Source organism: Pinus tabuliformis, chromosome 5_1 (genome assembly GCF_031772625.1).
Source record: "Pinus tabuliformis cultivar Carrire ecotype Pingquan chromosome 5_1, CPIR1, whole genome shotgun sequence".
NCBI classification, from domain to species: Eukaryota; Viridiplantae; Streptophyta; class Pinopsida; order Pinales; family Pinaceae; genus Pinus; species Pinus tabuliformis.
Window position 1 is genome coordinate 203,577,511 of NC_142305.1, and position 18,544 is coordinate 203,596,054.

Consider the following 18,544-nt stretch of genomic DNA (forward strand, 5'->3'; position numbering starts at 1 on the left):
GTGGAACAGCCACCTCCATTGACAGAAGAACAAGTGGACACATTGCTACAGCAGCAAGAAGAGATGGAGCAGCAGGAACTTGGGCAGCAACAAGAAGAAGAACAGTTTAGTGAACAGCAGCCCTTGCAGCAAGAAAAAGTGATGAATGCTCCAAGCTCCACTGAGCAACAGGCTCAGACAGTGGTGCCTCCTAGGGCAGAAACTACTGTTGATACCTCAGTCCTCCAAACCCCACAAAAGGAGGACTTAACCAGGAAAAGGGATAGAGAGACTCCCCTGACTTCATCCATCAATCGGGGAGAGAAAAGACAAAGACTAAATGACTCTCAAGAGGATGACATAGCAGTGAGGCAAGCAATGGGCATGGGCCCACCCAGCGGAGAAGTTTCAGCCAGTTCATTTCAGCATGAATATGATAGAACTATAGGAGGAGAGGTCAGCTCCTCCAGCCAGCACAGAGAAGGACAGTCCAGCATCAAACAACAATTTATTGACATTAAGAGGAGGAGTGATCCTATTAAAGTACAGCTGTACAATCATTTGCTGAACCTGGCTCCCACCAATCAGCAAAGACTCATGTCTGCCTTTGATGTAAGTGAAGGCAAGATGATCATGAGTCACTTCATGCCCACAACGCTGCATCCTCAAACTACCTCAGATTACCTAAGAACCAACATGGAGGTGCTGGCCAAAGACATACACCCTATGGATAAGATTGAATTACATAAACAAACTGGTGAAATGGTGTATGCCTCCTTGGCAGATGAAACGTTGGAGAACTACAAATTGAAGAGCAGCCTTGATAACACAGCATCTCAGCTGGAATTGGAGAGAGCATCATCACAAGCCAAGGACAACAGGATCAAGTCCTTGGAAGAAGTAATTATAGAAATAGGACATGATCCTAAAGATGTTAAGGGTATCCAAGAACTCTTGAAGCTAAGGGATGCAAACATGGCGGCCTTAAGAAAGAAAATCAAGCTCCCAGCTACCATCCATCCGCAAATAGATGAGGTTGCCCAGCAAAGGCAGGAAAAGGATGCTACAGACCTACTGATATCCCTGTACAAGGAGCTGGTTCGAACTCAAGACCAGCTAGGACAATCAGAAGCTGCAAAGGCAGCACTACAAACAGCAATGAAGCAAAGAGAAGAGGGCCAACCCTCCCAGCCTCCTCCTATGATAATTAATCTTGAGGAAGTCCCTCCAACAACTACTCCTCCTCCTCAGCAAACGGGAACTACAGCACCATCTACAGCAACAACTACACCAACACCAGGACAGACTCCCAGTCTGGATATGCAGAAGCTGCAAGCTGAGATCCAAGTTCTTGAATCTCAAATGAAAGAGCTTGATGAAGTCAAGAAAACTTTGGCTAAGGTAAATGAAAAATTTGACAAAAGCAAGCAGAATGAAGCAGCAAAGGAGAGAGAGATAAAAGCTCTAAAAAAGAGAATAGCTGAACTAGAAAAAGAGCTTGCACTAGAAAAAGTAACAGCAGAATTGAAAGCAGTCCTCTGGGGCAACATTGGTCGATCCATCACCAATCAGTGGCAGTATATTGAGACTATGGATGAGCAAATAGCACTCATCACCAAGGCAAACAAGGAATTACACAGAGCCAGAGCAAGCCTTGGCCACATGCCAGATGCTGCCAGCAGAATGATCAATGTTTTAAATAACAAAACTAGCTCTCAACTAGCTACCATGGGAATTACTAACAGGACTGAAACAATCTCAGTAGTTAAAAGAGTCCTGACACTAAGAAGTCTGGTTGGTACGCTGGAGAGGAGGACACAGGATATGCAGACCGAGATCAACAAGTTCCTGGACAGATTTGTGGCATTGCAGAACAGAGGCCTCCCCAGCATTTTAAGCAGTGTAGGAAGACTGCTCACCCTAGAAAATTACAACAAAAGGATTGATGCCCATGTAGTAGCACAGATTGCAAAACAGCCCAGTACCTCAACAGACACAGGGCCAGCATCAGGGCAGAATCTGTATGATAGGGTGGATAATCTGTTTTTTATTATGAATGAAATTGATCATCTGTTTGATACACCACCAAATTTCTTTAAGTATACAGAGGCAGATGAGACTATGGGGGCAATCATAAGACACCAATTGCCCACACAGGAAGAGTGGAGGAATCTGACACAGGTAATCTTATCAGGTCCGAACCCGTGAGGTTGGTTTTCTCCAGTACATGAGCAGTCATGCGCAGGCACAATTTTGATGAATAAAATCTACAAGGAAGAGGCAGATGCTGAGCCAACTCAGCAGAGCTATTTACTCACCACAGCAGTAGTCACAATCACAGGTGACAACCCAAAATACAGCGTACAAGCCATAAAGTCGGGTTCTCCAGCATTTAATCAAAGTATCTCAACCGACTCAGCAGATCCCAAAGGCCAAAATATCTTCTGACAGAACATTAAGGCGCCTTTATTTTGTATTCAATGCTGTAATAAATTTCTGATAATAATATCTCAAAGTTGGTGAGAATATTAAGTCTGAGATAACTCAGGACTCAGATATTTTTGTAAAAATTGCAAGTATATATTCACCCCTGGCAGAAGCTCAGGGGGTTGTTGTTATTTTCCTTTTGGGAGTCTCACTTGCTGTAAAAATTCTCAGAGAAGTAATGCAAAGGGAGAATGGAATTTCCGAAGCTTGGTGTATTTGATGCGTTGTGATGAATGGTGAATGTTGCAGAATTCCAGAGTGTTTCATAAAACAATAAGTTTTATTAAATCTCTGTGTTACATGTTTTCGAGTCTTTTGTTCTCTTTTATTGTCTAAATGTTTTAAACTTAATAGCAAAGTAGAAGAATAGTTCAGGATTTAATCACTGATTACCCTGAACTCAATCTGAGCTATTATCCATGTTTTTCTTCAGATACAGTGAATGAAGTGTAATTCTTAATTGCTGCACTTTAAAACTATATCTTTTACAGTGATAGACATCCCCAGGGATTCAAGTTTTGCTCCTGAGGCATCTATCTGTTTCTCATACCTAGTTTGGTGGAAATACTCGAATACTTTAGTGAAAATTCTTAATTGCTTTCACTGGTTTTTCACCTGTTTGTGTTATAAATCAAAATTTGTTCTATGAAGTATCCAAATGGCCCTGCAAACTTCACCAGTTCACCTCAAGGTTTCTAGACACCTACAGCCACAGACTCCATTGCCCAATGATACTTGACTCTCTGAATACTACATCACTAAGACCTAAAAGAAAATCTTCAACCAAAACATAAACAAAACCTGTGCATAATAGCTAGCCTAAAACCCTATCACAAACAGTTACAAATCATAAAGAGAGAGCCCTCTCTGATCACAGTTTGGCTAGAAACAGTGATCCAAAGATTGGTTAGTGGTTACCCCGGCCGTATTCCCTTGGGAGTCATAGGGAACAACCTGGGTGTTAACAGAGGGAAAGCCTATCCGCCTAAGCTGGATGTTTGGATGGAAGTAACGAGTTCCCCATACAACTATAAAAGAAGTGGTTCTTCTTCTTTTTCTGGTAAACCCGCTGCACCCCAACAGATCTTCTCTCTCGCTACTCGATTAGCTGGCTGGAACGGAGTGGGTAGGCACCATTTCTTTATCTCGTTGGGCTGGTTGAAAGGCTGGTCGAAGAGGCGTGGACATATTGATTTCTTGATTGATGAGCCATTAGGGAGGGAAGGTCATTAGAAGGTCATTGAGAGGGAAGGAAGGACGCTTATCGTTTTTACACAAAGGATGCATATTGATTCCATTGTAGGTATCTACTAGAAAACATAAGGTAAGTAATATCCCTTTATTCCCGGAACTCGGTCGGACCTAATCTATATCTATCCTTCGCAGCTACTCTCACTAGGGCTGCTCACCACTGGGACTTCTAACCTCCTAAGCTACTCTCTCTCAATAGCTAACCGGATATAGGTTTTCACCCTGTAAGTAGTTACTGGAAGCTAATTGAACCATACTATAGCAGTAGTAGTGGATAGGAAGAAACACGGGATGAGGTTCATGCCGCATGGGGTAGCGGGTACCGTCTTTGAAAGAATCACCTTTTGTAGGGTAAGGCCCTTCCAACAATGAAAAGCCATCCATCAATAGTGCAAACAGGCCAAACATGCGCTGCTTACTAATTATTAACCACATTCAAGAAGGTGGACCCCTAAGCGAACAAGTAATTCTGGGCGAAGAAATCAACAACCTTATCTAATACCATCCGCTGGATCTAGAGGCCATTCTATATAAATAGATCGATATGGAGCAGCCTTGAGTGAGATATTATTTGGAGGTAAGGTGGTGAATCAATGGATTCAACAACAGACTCTAAATCGAATGCAATGGCTGCTCAAACTGCTCCTCGTTATCGATCTTGGTATGGAACTAGATGTGGAATGGGTCCAACTGAGACTGGCGCATTCACTGGCACTCGACCTGGAAATGGATACGGAACCTGACCAATGAGATCCAGAAAAGGAAAGGATGTTGAGCGTTTTCGAACGGGAGGATCTTGAACTACTATGTCTTTTTGCGGGAGGAACCAAATGAGATGCAGAGGAGAATAAATCAGCTGATTCAGGTGCAGCAACAAAGAGAGCAGGTGAATGAAAAAATCCTTATATATAAGAACAAAATGAAAGCCATATTTTATAAAAGGACCAGGGATAGGGTAGGGTTTTTTATCCAGGTGATCCAATTTTAAAAATGGGATAAGAGGAGAGAATAATCGGGTAAACACGGGAAGTTTTACAATCTTTGGCTGGGGCCATTCGTTGTGAAAGCTGCGGAAAGTCATAATTCCTATTCTCTGACAAATTGACAGGGATAAATGCTGGGAGCGCCCGTTAATGGGCGATTTTTTACACACTTCATGGTAGAATAACTCTCACATACCACGGGAAAGGGGCTTACCCCTGCAGAACAATTAGAAGTCTCATTTTAGGACTATCAACAAGGCAAGTTGAAAGCTCATTTCTCTACCCTACCGGAACTAAGTAAGTTAAGACTAAGTCTTTTTCTCACCCTACCCATTGTCATTCATGGACTACTCAGGAGGAATTGACCAGGGCTAGCCAAGAGGAAGTAGAAAATACCCCCACCAAGTTTCCAACAAATGGGGAGACTGTAGACATCAGGAGATATGAGAAGTTGGTTGGATTGCTTTCTTTCTTGCACTTTCACTCCGGGAGTAAGGAGCTATGGGTAGGTGTCTTCTAGTTTGGGGCACCGGAACTCACTCTAGTGAAACAGCAGGGACGTAGTCACTCACTATCCATATGGTTAGGGTCTCCTCTTTCTTTCCTCTTTCTTTTGGCATAGTTCCCTAGTCAAAGTACCCAGTCATATTGATGATTCAACAAACATAGCCATAAAGAAAAGTAAGTTAGTGCCCGATGCCGGGGAGACCTAGTCAATTACTAGATCTCTATGTGTTGCATATCTACGCCCGGAGGGACTCATACGAGGTGTAGAGTGTGAGGAAGCCCCCTTAAGGGCTCGACCGTAAGGGAGAGGTTGAAACTTGTCCATTAACTGTTCACCCGTCATCCCAATACACCCACTGGCATCCATCTCGTTAAACAGTTCACACGTCGCCAATAAACACAGCGAGTACACCGATGATTGAGATATTTATTGAGTGATTGATTGTGATTAATTGATTGATCGATTAAATGGATTTACGGCCAACAGATGGGGGAGTAGGTGGTGGATGAACAACAACCAACGGTTTGGGCTTCTTGAGCTTTCTGGCTAGATGTATGTGTCGAGTGGGTGGTTCAACGGACGGAAGGAGGTGTTGCGACGACAGAAGGAGGTTGGCTTTTGGGCTGGCTTAACAAAACCGTAATGCTTAAACGTGATGCGAGCGAAAACGTGTAGTGGCTAGACGTTAAGCTTGATGAAATCCCCCGAGAGCTGGTTGAAACCAAGGCTTTACAAAATCACCCGAGAGCTAGTCCAACCCGTGATGCTTGAACGTTTGTTTGGATGGTCGAACCCGAGGGCCGGGAGAACCGAGGATGGATGAGGTTGGCGGGAGTAAAGGGCTTGCTGGCTAGATGGGGATGTGTGAGTGGCTGGGGCTGGGAGAAGGAAGAACCCCTGGCTGGCCTGCCGATTAAACGCACTACCTTGAATGGGATAATTTCTTCTAGCTAGATAGGTAGGATAGAGGGCCTGGTTGACAATGGGGTGCGACGAATAACGGGATTCGAACTCGTGTTTTCGAATTCACAATCTGACACTCTATCCTATTGGGTTATGCTCGCCCTTAGAAATGTCTATACCTCGCTATCGGATCCGAACCGATACCCTTCCGAATGCATCATGGAGAGAGAGTAAATTCGCATGATAGAGAGAGAAATGTGGATGCATCTATATATATGATATTATGCAATTTCGAAAGATCAATGTTGTTCATTTATTCCCCTAAATCCTGACGAAGGTAAGTGAAATGATCACCCTTCGCTATGCTAACTCAGTGAAGTGATAACCTGACTTTCTGAAATGCCAATATTATATATGTAATTATGCAATTTCATTTACTTAAAAAATAGCCTAAAATGGCCATTTTCACGTGGCTCCAAGGATGCGTAAGCAGGCTCGACTGTTAAGGAGAGGACAATGAGGAACAGCTTTTTTCTCTGAACCGACTGGATCCACTCCCCAACCGACTGGATCCACTCCCCGCGCTTTTCTCTGAACCGACTGGATCCACTCCCCAACCGACTGGATCCACTCCCCGCGCTTTTCTCTGAACCGACTGGATCCACTCCCATGATGCGCTGGTAAGGATGCACTTCACTGATAAGGATGCACCTTACTGGTTAGGGCTTCGCGCTTAACTGGTAAGGGCTTCGCCTTCACTGGTTAGGGCTTCTCTCTTTTCTCTCTCTGAACCGAATGGATCCACTCCCATGATGCGCTGGTTAGGACCGGCAGGGGCTTGACTGATAAGGACCCTTTAGGGGGCTCGACCATTAGGGAGAGAAGAGGGCTTCGCTCTTTCTCTCTGAACCGACTTGATCGATGCGCTGATAAGGATGCACCTTACTGGTTAGGGCTTCGCGCTTACGGAAATAGCGTATATAAAGAAACGACGTCGAAATAAGGATTCGTGCGGCTGTTCTCTCTTCCAGGAAGAGGTATGGAGAATGAAATGGAAGGGTACAAAATGAAAGGATAACTACGTCGAACGAAGTGGAAGGACCTAACTCAAACTAGACGACTTTTTTCTACGGGGGCTTGTAATCAGGTGGCTTCCTTCCGTCCGGCTTGTAACCAGGTGGTCTCAGAACTTTTTTTGGTCTAATCTTTCTTCTCGCTCCTCTTTTTGCTTCCATATAAGTCTCCAACCGCCGACGCTGCCGACCCGGTTTTCTCATGAATTCCTCCACGAGGGACCTATATTCTTCTTCATCTTCTCTAAAAGCATCCCTATCAATATTACTTCTCCCTAAACGGTACATGAAACTTTCTGCAAATATTCTCTTACACAAGCGGTCCCACCCCGATATCCCCCTAACCTCGACTTGGATGCCCGAGCCGAGATCAGTGTTGAGAACAGTTCGGATTCTATCTCGTAGGCGGCGGCGTTTGGTATGTCCATGAATCTTTAGGGCACCGTGATACACTAGAATCGTGTACCCCTGATCCCTCCTAAGGCGGACGAATCCATTGACCAATGCAAACCCGCAAACATCGGGAAATGTTTTCTTGTCTTTCGACAGGGATACCATTTGTGGCCAATTAAAGTCTTGCAGAATACGCTCCGGCAGTGGAAATATAGTGACCTGCCAAAATTGAAGATCTTTTGCGTCCATTGTTCGTTTGTTCGTTCACATTCAATTTTCACCGTCTAGGGGCCCGTCCCTAGAGGCATATCGAAAGACTTGTTCTAGGAGAAAGCAAGTGATCATCCTGATCCTTACTTAAAAGCGAATTAGTTCTAATGGAGTGTTGTTTCGCCGAGAAAGCGCTTCTGCCAAAGTTCCTAGAACTCAAGCGCTTCGCCGAGCCGAAACTTGCTCGAAATGACATATATAAAATAGAGCAAGAGCCAATGAATTTCTCACAGAATCATGAGGCCCAGAGAACGGGGGAGGAAGGGGGGGTAGGGGGGGGATGGTAGGGGGCGAGCCTAACATGGGGAAAGGACCCTTCAAATGAAGGCCGCGCCGCCATAAAAGAAACGAACGATGGACGAAATGGTCGATCAATATTTCAAGGCCCGAGACCGCTACCACTTGATCCAGCCTTTCCCGAAAGAGTCTCTTTGCCGAGCCTAACATTATGTACGCTATTGTGGTTAGTTCTACTTATTTCTTTCTTCTACTTGTTCGAAAAAAAGACGCTCTCTTTCTCTCTCTCGATAGCGAAGCGTAGGTGAGGCATAGCGCTTAGCTGAGTGCCGTACCTCTAAGGCAGGCATTCTTTCTTTCCCAATTTACCGAAAAGAAGTTGGCAATGGTTGTATACCCATGCAACGTATATAATATATCGAATAAATTCCCCTCCTAACACCCCACTGGAATTTCATGCAATTTTCATGCAATTTTTCATGCAAATTTTCATGCAAATTTGAAACCACCGCAACATATATAAGAGATTGAAGTAATTTCCCTCCTCTCCCTCTCCTTAACAGTCGAGTACCTAAAGGTGATGGCGGCCTTAACAGTCGAGCCTGCTTACGCATCCTTAAGGATCTTAGCTAAGCACGAGCAAGGCTAGCACGAGCAAGGCTTGAAGCTAGGTCCTTATCAGTGAAGAGTGCTCCATCCGTTCTATGGTAGCTGGTTACCTTCGGTTCAGAGCTAGCTAAGAACGAACAAGGATCCTCTCTCAGCTAGCACGAGCAAGGCTAGAACGAGCAAGGCTAGACCAGCGCATCATGGGAGTGGATCCAGTCGGTTCAGAGAGAGCAAAGAGCGAAGCCCTTACCAGTAAGGTGCATCCTTACCAGTTAAGTGCATCCTTACTAGTGCATCCTTGGGAGTGGATCCAGTCGTTCAGAGAAAAAGTCGTTCCTCATTGTACTTTTTTTTGGAACAACTGTAAAATCAGGAAGAAGAACAGTTCAGTGGTAAAAGGGTAAAAGGTAAGGGCCGGAACGGAACGAAGCTTAGGCGAGTGACGCTTCCATCAGAGGGGCAAGGATAGAGGGGCAAGGAAGAAGAATATAAGAAATAAGAAAGTAATGGCTGGTAGTAACGACTTGTAACGATCCATTGGTTTCTATATAATACATGTTCTAGGTGTATTGAAATAGATGATTTTCACTAAGCGGGTGTTTGAAAAAAAAGCTATCACGCTAGTAACTACTCCTATCAGGGCTAGTAGGTAGGCCCCACAACCCATAGCAGCGAAGAACAAATAGAATTTGCTGCAAAAGCAGGCTAATGGAGGTATTCCTGCATATGAAAACACGGTAATGGAGGCAATAATAGCAAAAATGGGATTTTTCCCGGCTGGAGCACCCATATCTGCTAGATATTTTACACAGGGTTGCTGTAATGCCAAGACTATAACGAATGCATTGATCGTCATTAAGACACAGATGGAGGTACCAAAAGGATCAACAGCAGGGGATAAATGAATGAATGTGTTATTCCCGAATCAGATTAGTACGAGCAGGCCGATGCGGAATGGGACGGAACACAGGAAATCCACTAATGCTACAGAAACCTAGAGAGGGATAAATAGCGTGTGTCTGTCTGTATACGCTACAAATAAGCACAGATCTAATTGTTTACTGGAGCTATTTGGAATCCAAGAACCGTAGCCACTATCGGTGCTCGAATTGATTGGGGATCAGAGTACTCCTTTTGCTCATTTCCGAATGATAAGTTTTGTTCGCCCCGTTCGACCCGATTTGATTCTAGCTCATAACGGTATACCAGTTTGGCTTGTCTCTCATGGTGGGGCTTAGGAAAACACAAGTGGTACGGGAGGGATAAATGTTCCATGGATTTAGTTTCATTCATTCTTATTTGTGAGATGGCTGTTACGTATATGAGACTGCATGCAACCGAGCTATCTTATCCCACAAGCGGGTCCAAATAAGCCCTCTCCCCGCCCAGACATAACCCGAGGTAATCCAGTTTGAAGGGTGGTCCCCAAGCCTACTCTCGGAATAATGAGCTTGAGAGGCCCGAAGCTTTCCCTCCCCTTGGCCCCACCACGGACCACTATCTTCTTCGACAAAGGGGACCCTAACACCTTCACCTCCCACCTCCGCACAATGCTCCCCTCCAAGTCCCAGTTCATTTATTGGCTTTTTATGCTGATTATGATCGCGGAGTTTCCCTCTCCTTCTACTATTGGGAGCCTGCTTAACGCATCCTGCAAAAATGCTAATAAACTACCGATGCCTCCTTGCCCGGTGCGGACAAGCAAGAAATTACCTTGCCTCCTTCCCGATTACAGGAAGCGCCCTCCCGGGTCCTTGCCCTCAGAAGCGCAAGCCCCTCCGGGACCTTGATTGAATTTTGAATGCATGTTCCAACCCTTCAACTACCTTTGAATGCATGTTCCAACCCTTCAACTACTTGTCCTTTGGCGGAGGTTTGAACATCTTTCCCTCTCCTCTCCCTCTCCCTTATGGTCGAGCACCTAAAGGTCCTCTCCTTAACAGTCGAGCCTGCTTGCGCATCCTTAACAGTCGAGCATGCTTATGCATCCTACGAGATTGGCCATTTGACCGTGGTGGAGGTTTTGGAATATTGAGCAACGCCCCCACCTAATAAGTCAATTGAAATGCATAATGACATATATAATGAATTACGTAATTTGGAAGATAGGCTCTCGGTAGTAGTAAGTTCAAGCTTTTGAGGACCCGGTAGGCCTGGTAGGGTGAGGGACGAACTCTCGACAATAGGCCGCCATCGGCTCACTATTCAGGGGTTGGCTTTTGCCTCTGTTGGTGCTATTGCTGCTGCTTTCCCATGGTCAATAGACTTTCGAACAGGCTCTGCCTTTGGTACCTATACTTATGCTTCTATCTATACTGGAGGATCTGTTGCTGCTTTCACTGTCCTAAAAACCAACCCTTACAATTGCTACTATTATATATGTAATTATGCATTTCTTCCAGTCATGATGCGCTTTAAGGCTCGACCATAAGGGTGAGGGCCGCCATCGACTCACTCATTCATCAGTGTCACTTGTGGAATATTTCTGATTCCAGATACAAAGCCATCCAGCCAGTGAGAACACGCATTTTTATTAGGATGCGTAAGCAGGTTCGACTGATAAGGAGAGGAAAGTGGGGTATTTTTATCCATGCCAGAAGCCAAAGGTTACCTCCCTTTTCATTGCTTCACTGGATATTATTGGGGCTTATTTCATTGCTGCACTGATCAGAGGAAGGGGTTACCCTAATGCTGGAGCCAACGGGGCTTCGCGCAAACACTAATGGATTGCGGAGTCCGGACCGGGGCTCTATGTATCCGAAGAAATGGGAACAGAACCAGGCTTTTTGAAGCTCCTACTGGTTCAACTTGTTCTGCTTCGCCTGGGTATACTAGTTAGAGGTATGGGTCTGCTACTTGTGCTACTGGCTGGATATCATTCCCCTCCTACTGGACAGTATCGACCTACCAATAAGACCTAATCCAACCACACTACCTGCAAAGCTAGTTTCAGATCAAGTTATAGGACCAGTACCACATAAGAGAAGGTGGGCTCTCCCACTTACGCATCAAAGCGTGTGAGCCATGGCACCAGTAATGGACCTGGTCCTGCTACTGTAGGATCTAGAGAAAGGGCTGCTAGCTCTGGGTATGGATATGGGTATGGAACGGATCACCTAGAGACGGAAGAACGAATGCATCTGGGTCTCGATCATCAGGAACTGGATAAGGAACTGGGTGCACTGGATCTACTTAGAATAGGTCCACTAGGAGTGCTTCTACGGATGCTTCTGGACCTAAGAGATCTTATACTTTCAATACTACTTTTGGGTAGGGGTCTTTTACTTAAGCTACTTTTTCATTGGCTTCGTTCGGGATTCCCAGCTTGCGGGCAACAATAATAGCGTCAACCCCCATCCTAAGCTCGAGCAAGGATTTCAATAACGCACTAGAGGATAAGATCTCAGAGAGCCTTAAAAGCATTACAATATAGATCGGTTGCCCCCTTCGTAATCCCAGAGATTTTGAACGCGAAAACGTAGAAACTTTGGGTTGTTCTGCCAATACCGATACAGAGAGAAGTACAACAGCTATCATACCCTACTCACTCCACCAATCACAAACTAATGATCTGACTTACAGACCTACCACACAGCTAACTACCCCAGCTAACCAACCTCACTAACCATCCCAGCTAACCATCCAACCCAGCTAACCCTCGAGCTGCTTGCCTGTGGGAGGATAGGAGCGGAGAAAGACTAATAGCTGGAGCTGGAAGCTGGACCGAATGAAAGCATGCTCGAATTAACCTGAGGGAAGGGAAGTTTGCCAGGGGGTGGAAGGATGGAGACCGATAGTTGAACTCAAGTTAGTTCTCCTTGCCCTGGACAGCAGAAGTGGCAGTACCGAAATTCCTACATCGTATTACATATGTTGCGGTGGTTTCACGTCTCCAAGTGGCGTAATATTAGGGACGGAGTCACTCACTATTCCGATGGTGAGGGATTACGGAGAATCTCAACGGTGGAGGGTCCCTGCCGAGGATGAGGTGGTTAGGGGCCCAATGAAATAAGGTGATTCGATCCATTGAGTAGCATTCATTCCATTAGGTTATTCCAGTGATTCCATCATCATTTTCCATACGACCTTCGGGATGCAGGCAGGTAGAGGGCGCATAAACCTTCCTCCCTCCATTTCTCACTCCCCCTAAACCTCCTCTCTCCTTATGTATGTCGAGCCTTCTCCCGCATCGATTCATTCATACATATTGTGTGTAATAACGAACAATGCTCTGGGTCCAGCCTTATACCGACTCTCTACACTCTTACACTGAACCGCACTTTACACACACTTCACTCACTTAGGGACAATAACTTTCAATCTCCCTACCACCCGCAAGGGAATGAATGAGATCTGCGAACCAAAGAACTGCCTTCTTCTTCTTCTTTTTACCTTTCTTCTTCATCCTCCCGATGAAAGCAATCCCCTCTACTTCCTCTTGTTGGACAGCTAGATCGAGAAATCACATATCTGCATCTGCGAAAGCAGCCTTAGCGGGCTTAACGGACGGCCAGTCTGAGGCACTGTATCCCTATCCAATCTGTATCGCCAACCAAGCCAAGGAACATAGAATCATTACATATTTGCATCTGCGAAAGCGGGTTTGATGGAGTTAAGAAATGTGCCCACCGCACCAACTGTATGTATTGTCTCGACAAGAAAAGAGGTGGGTTGGAATAAGATCTTTACATACGATAATCCACCTCTTACCTCTTATCCTTACTATATCTAAGGGTACAAGCCTACTTGAGGTCTGTGATTATCACTATCAAATCATAGTAGAGAAAAAGGTAACCTGTAACATACCTTTCGCACCGTTATGCATAATATATAATATGTTTTGATTGCGGGTGGCGACCTTTGTGGGTGCAAGCCTACCTAATAGAATATGTAGCCATATATTCTTATTATTTGTGGATGCAAGCCTACCTAATCTGTATCTAGCAACCCTCCTACTAAATAGGTGGTTCGGTTTTGCCATCCCATCCATCTCACCCGTCCTTTTATCCCTCTTGCGGCGATAAAGAATTACCCTCCACCATAGATTGGTCCTTCAATAAGGCCTCATGAATAGTCTGGGTTCCTGGCTTGGCACCGCATACAACCAGCCATTCTCCTAGCCTCATGAAAGGATAGAAAGAGGGATGGATAGTTCACCATCAAAAGAGATACAATAGTTAGTTCCCCATCTCACCCTTTATGTCCCTTTATTTTTCCTACCCTGTTGTTAAGTAGTCAGCTGTTAGGGACTTAATGAGATATTCTTATTGATAGAACGAACCTTGAGTGCCCTCCGGGGGCCGAGCCCATATAACATTCATACAAGGAAGGCGAACCTATACATCCATTCCCTTCCCTTATGATGATCCAGTTGATGAACCTGTCTTAGAACCACCCATAGCATGGGCAGAGATAGCAAGCAGGAGCCACTCATTGGCCATGTTCGCAGCTGTAGGGTTTAGATTACTAGGGAGCTTTACCCGTCCTTGAAGAAAGATCAAGACCCGCCTAAGCCAAGCCATGGTGAAAGCTAACGCCCATCCCCTTTAGGTAGGTTAGGTTCCTTTCCCCCCCCCAATATGGTTAGGTTCCATTCCCCCCAATCAGTTTAGATAGGGCAGGTGGTGGGCATAGGTAGGTGGGTTCAAATGGGTGGAACGAAAGTTCAATCAGTGTGGTTGGGTGCGTGGTTGGGTTCTTCCCAAGTATCTATTATATGTCTCTAAGCCTTGATCAGCCATAGCCTAATCTGGTTTATTCTACGCTTTCTCCCTAGCCCTAAATGGTAGGGTTTATCGGTGTCTCGAAAAAGCTTGTCTCTAAGCCTGTCTTTCCCGCTAACTGAACCTTAATGATTAGCTTCTTTCTTACCCGTCTATCTCTATATCGTTTCAATCTTGACCGGCTATGTTTTCTATCTAGCCCTTACGGTAAAGCCTGTTTACCTATAGCCATATTCTTCCGCCATCCATATATGTGTCCTTCTCTTAGCCGGAACTTGACTGCCCTATCTTACCTATCTTTATTCTACTCAGAATGGTTTTACTTTACCACTATAGAGCCTACCGTCTTTATCTCCAAGTATCTATTATATGTCTCTAAGCCTATCTCTTACTGCCTAGTCTCTTGCCAGCTTCGGAACTAATACCCGATCCCATAGCACTTCTCTAACTACCCTATCTCTGTTGGTTGAACTCTCTAAGCTTATATGTACGTCGATAACAATGATTAACTTCTTTCTTACCAGTCTAGCTTACCCCGTACTGTCCTGGCAAACTAGTACTTACCAATCTTCACTCTGAGTCTCTCTGTCTTATCTCCAGAACCAATCATACGCTTTCCAGTTATTTCCCACCTAGCTGCCTAAATATCTCTCTTGCCTGACATTATCTCTATCTCTTAGGGCAAACTAACCTATCTCTATGCTTGCCGGACTGCCTCTATAAGTAGGTCTTTCACACGCCTATCAATGCTATTGTTTCCACTCAAATGCTTACCAATAGCCTGATAACCACTACCCTATCCGCTTATCTTAACCGCTATACCCATCATTTGTTTTCGACCCAAACACCCGCTAAGCTTCTCTCATGCCGTTGCTTACCGGACTTACCTAATTACTAAATCCCATAGCCTTTTACCTATATTTATTCCACCTAGTATGGCTTTATTGAACCGCTTGCTGCTTACCGTCTTTATTTGTCTCTCTTATCTATCTTATCAACAGCCTTATGCTTACCTAACTTGCCAGGACTAACTGATTCATTATCCCAATAGCCTCTCTTCTCTTCCCTGGTGTTTAGCCGTAGTTCCGGATCAACTAAGCCTATCTCTAGTAAGCCTCTCTCTTAGGGCAAACTAACCTCTCAATCGGCCTTGGTTGCCACTCAAGTGCTATTAGGGCTTACTGACTTTCTCTGTCTGATTGGAATACCAACAATCTTGATTGCTACACCTAATACTGCTACCAGTTGTTCTTAGTTGCCACTCATGTCATTGATCGGGAAACCCTATGCTGTACGGTTATGGAACTAAAGCCATTATCTAGGCTACTAGTTGATTGGGTCTAACCAAATGGGTGGGTTTCTATCTGTCTCTTGCCAGCTTTCCACTTGCCATGCCCTAGTTGCTCGGCCAGGTCCTAATATATCTTTCTGCTTACCGCCAATGCTAGGACTAACTGATTCATTATCCCAATAGCCAAAGTTTGCCAGGCTTGATTACCACTCTGATCGGAATACCAACAACCTTGATTGCTACACTGGCACTGACTAGGGACTATGAGAAGGGGCTATGAGAAGGGGCTGGCAGGCTACGGGGTGGGAAATCACCTATTCTTTGGTTCATTGGACAGATATGGATGTGCTGCTTGCAGGATTGGCTTGATTTATTAGCGGCTGCCAAAGGGAAGGGCTGGATGAACGGATCTCCTGAAAGGGAGTCCTTAAAATAAGGTATTCTATCTAGTCCTCGTCAAGGGAAGAGAGAAACCTCTCTGGTAAAGCTTGTGTACGGAGGAGGTTATCTCGCATATAGGAACCACTCACTCTACCTGCCAGAACTAGACCTCCCTGGCTGAACTTTTATACCTTAGGCTTTAGGAGGGAACAACTGTAGACCCAGGATTGGTTGGAATGAAACAAACACACCCTTACCCTTTTGACTGGCACCCTAGGATGATGCGAGGATGGATGGAGAAGGAAGAACTTGAAAGGCTCTCATTTAGCGACTAGCCTAATGACAAATGACATTGACTAACCCAGGATTATGTCAACGACCCATGGAAACAACGGGTTTCATATGGAAAAATACCCAATTAGTGAATAGGCCGATCGAGCAGAATAGAACCTCCTTCTTATTTCTTCTTCTTTTTCTCCTTTCCTCCTTTACTATTTCCTTCTCCTTTCTCTTATCCCCCTTTCCCTCCCTTTCCACCCCCCTTAAAACCCCCCCCAATCCTGCCCTTGCCCGCCTGAACGCTTACGCTTTTCCTTTGAGAGATTGCCTCCTTTCTGTTTTATCTGTATCTTTGATCTGCTTCAACTGAGAGAATTCAATTCTCGAAGAGCTACTTACCGATAGCGAAGGTCCCAAAACCGAAGCGTAGGTAAGGAGCTCGCAGAGAATGAAATTCTCTCACACTATATACGTAATTTCAGCTTGCTCGAAGAGAATGAAATTCTCTGAGAGCTAGCGATGGCTCGAAGAGACAGAGCCATATCATTATATATGTCATTTCCATCCTGCTCGAAGAGAATGAAATTCTCTGAGAGCTAGCGATGGCTCAAAGAGCCTCTGTGCCATACCATACCATTAATGAAAGGAAGGGGGTTTAAGGGGGAAGGAAGAGTGACCAGCTCCCTTCCTTCCCCATTCGCCATACCATGTTACGTTCTTCAAAAATGTGTATATAAAGGTGCGAAGCCGCTTGTCCCTCCGGGGGCAAGGTTGGTCCACTAGATCTCGAAGAGGCTCGGCAATGAAGACTCGTTCGGGAAAGGCTGGATCAAGTGGTAGTGGTCTCGGGCCTTGAAATCTCGATCGACCTGGAGAGATTTCGTCCATCGTTGATTTTATGGCGGCCTTCAGTTGAAGGGTCCGCAAGCTCAGGCCGACCAACCTTCCGAGAGTGTGAAATGTCTCGGTCCCCCCCTACCATCCCTTCCCCCCTTCCTTCCCAGGCTTGAAGAGCCCCTTCTCTAGGCCTCATGATTCTATGAGAAATTGTTCCATTGGCTCTTGCTCTATATTACATATGTCATTTCGATCAAGTTTCGGCACGGCGAAGTGCTTGAACTCTAGGATGCTTAAGCAGGCTTGACTGATAAGGAGAGGACCGGAGGGCCCTATATTATTTAGGGGTCACTCACTATTCCGATGGTGAGGGGCTCGACCATAAGGGAGAGGAACTTTGGGAGAAGCGCTCCCTCAGCGAAACAGCACTCCCTTAGAGCGAATTCACTCCTAATTGAGAGTGAGGGTGACAGCCCTCTCTCCACCAGATAGAGAAACTAATATCAACTTCGAAAAAAGCTAAGAAGGGACGGAGTCACTCACTATTCATATGGTGAGGGTGCGTAAGCACACTCGACTGTCCAGGAGAGGGTTTCTCTATCGTTTTTTCGGTATGCAACGCCACTAGGGGGCGGCGAAAAAAGCCCCCTAGATGCGGCGTGAAAATCACACGTATATCTGATTATGACAGCGAAGGACACTCAATTCTGGCAAATCACGATCTTTCCACTGCCGGAGGCTGCTATAGGCAATTTTGTCTTGACTCAATCCATCTCGCTGGGAAGCGACAAAAAACGTTTTCCCAATGTTCATGGTTTTTCATTAGTGAACGGCTACGTCCCTCGTAAAGCAGGGGACGGTATCAAGGATAATACTACTACTTTCGTTTACCATGGAGCACTCAAAATTCATGGGTGGACCAAACGCCGCACCCTCCGGGAGAAAATCCGATCTGCCCTCGCCCCGTCCGTCCAGGTCGAGGTTAGAGGGTTAGCGGGGTGGGACCACTTGTGTAAACGCATTTTCAGTGAGGGTTTCGGGGGGCACTACGTGGTGATATCTTATAAGGATCCGGAAAGGCATGAACGGGAGGAGGAGGAGTATCAGCTCCTCCTGAAACAATTCTGGGAAAAACCGGATCGGCAGCGCCGGCGGTTGGAAACTTATATGGAAGTGAAAAGAGGGGCGAGAAGAAGGAATAGGGGTGTCACGAAACTTGAGGGACCACGGGACGGAAGGAAGCCGCCTGATTACAAGCCCCCGTAAAGAGTCGTCAGTTCGATAAAGAGTCGTCAGTTCGATTTTAGTTAGGCCCTTTGTGGAGGAAATCTATTTCTGTT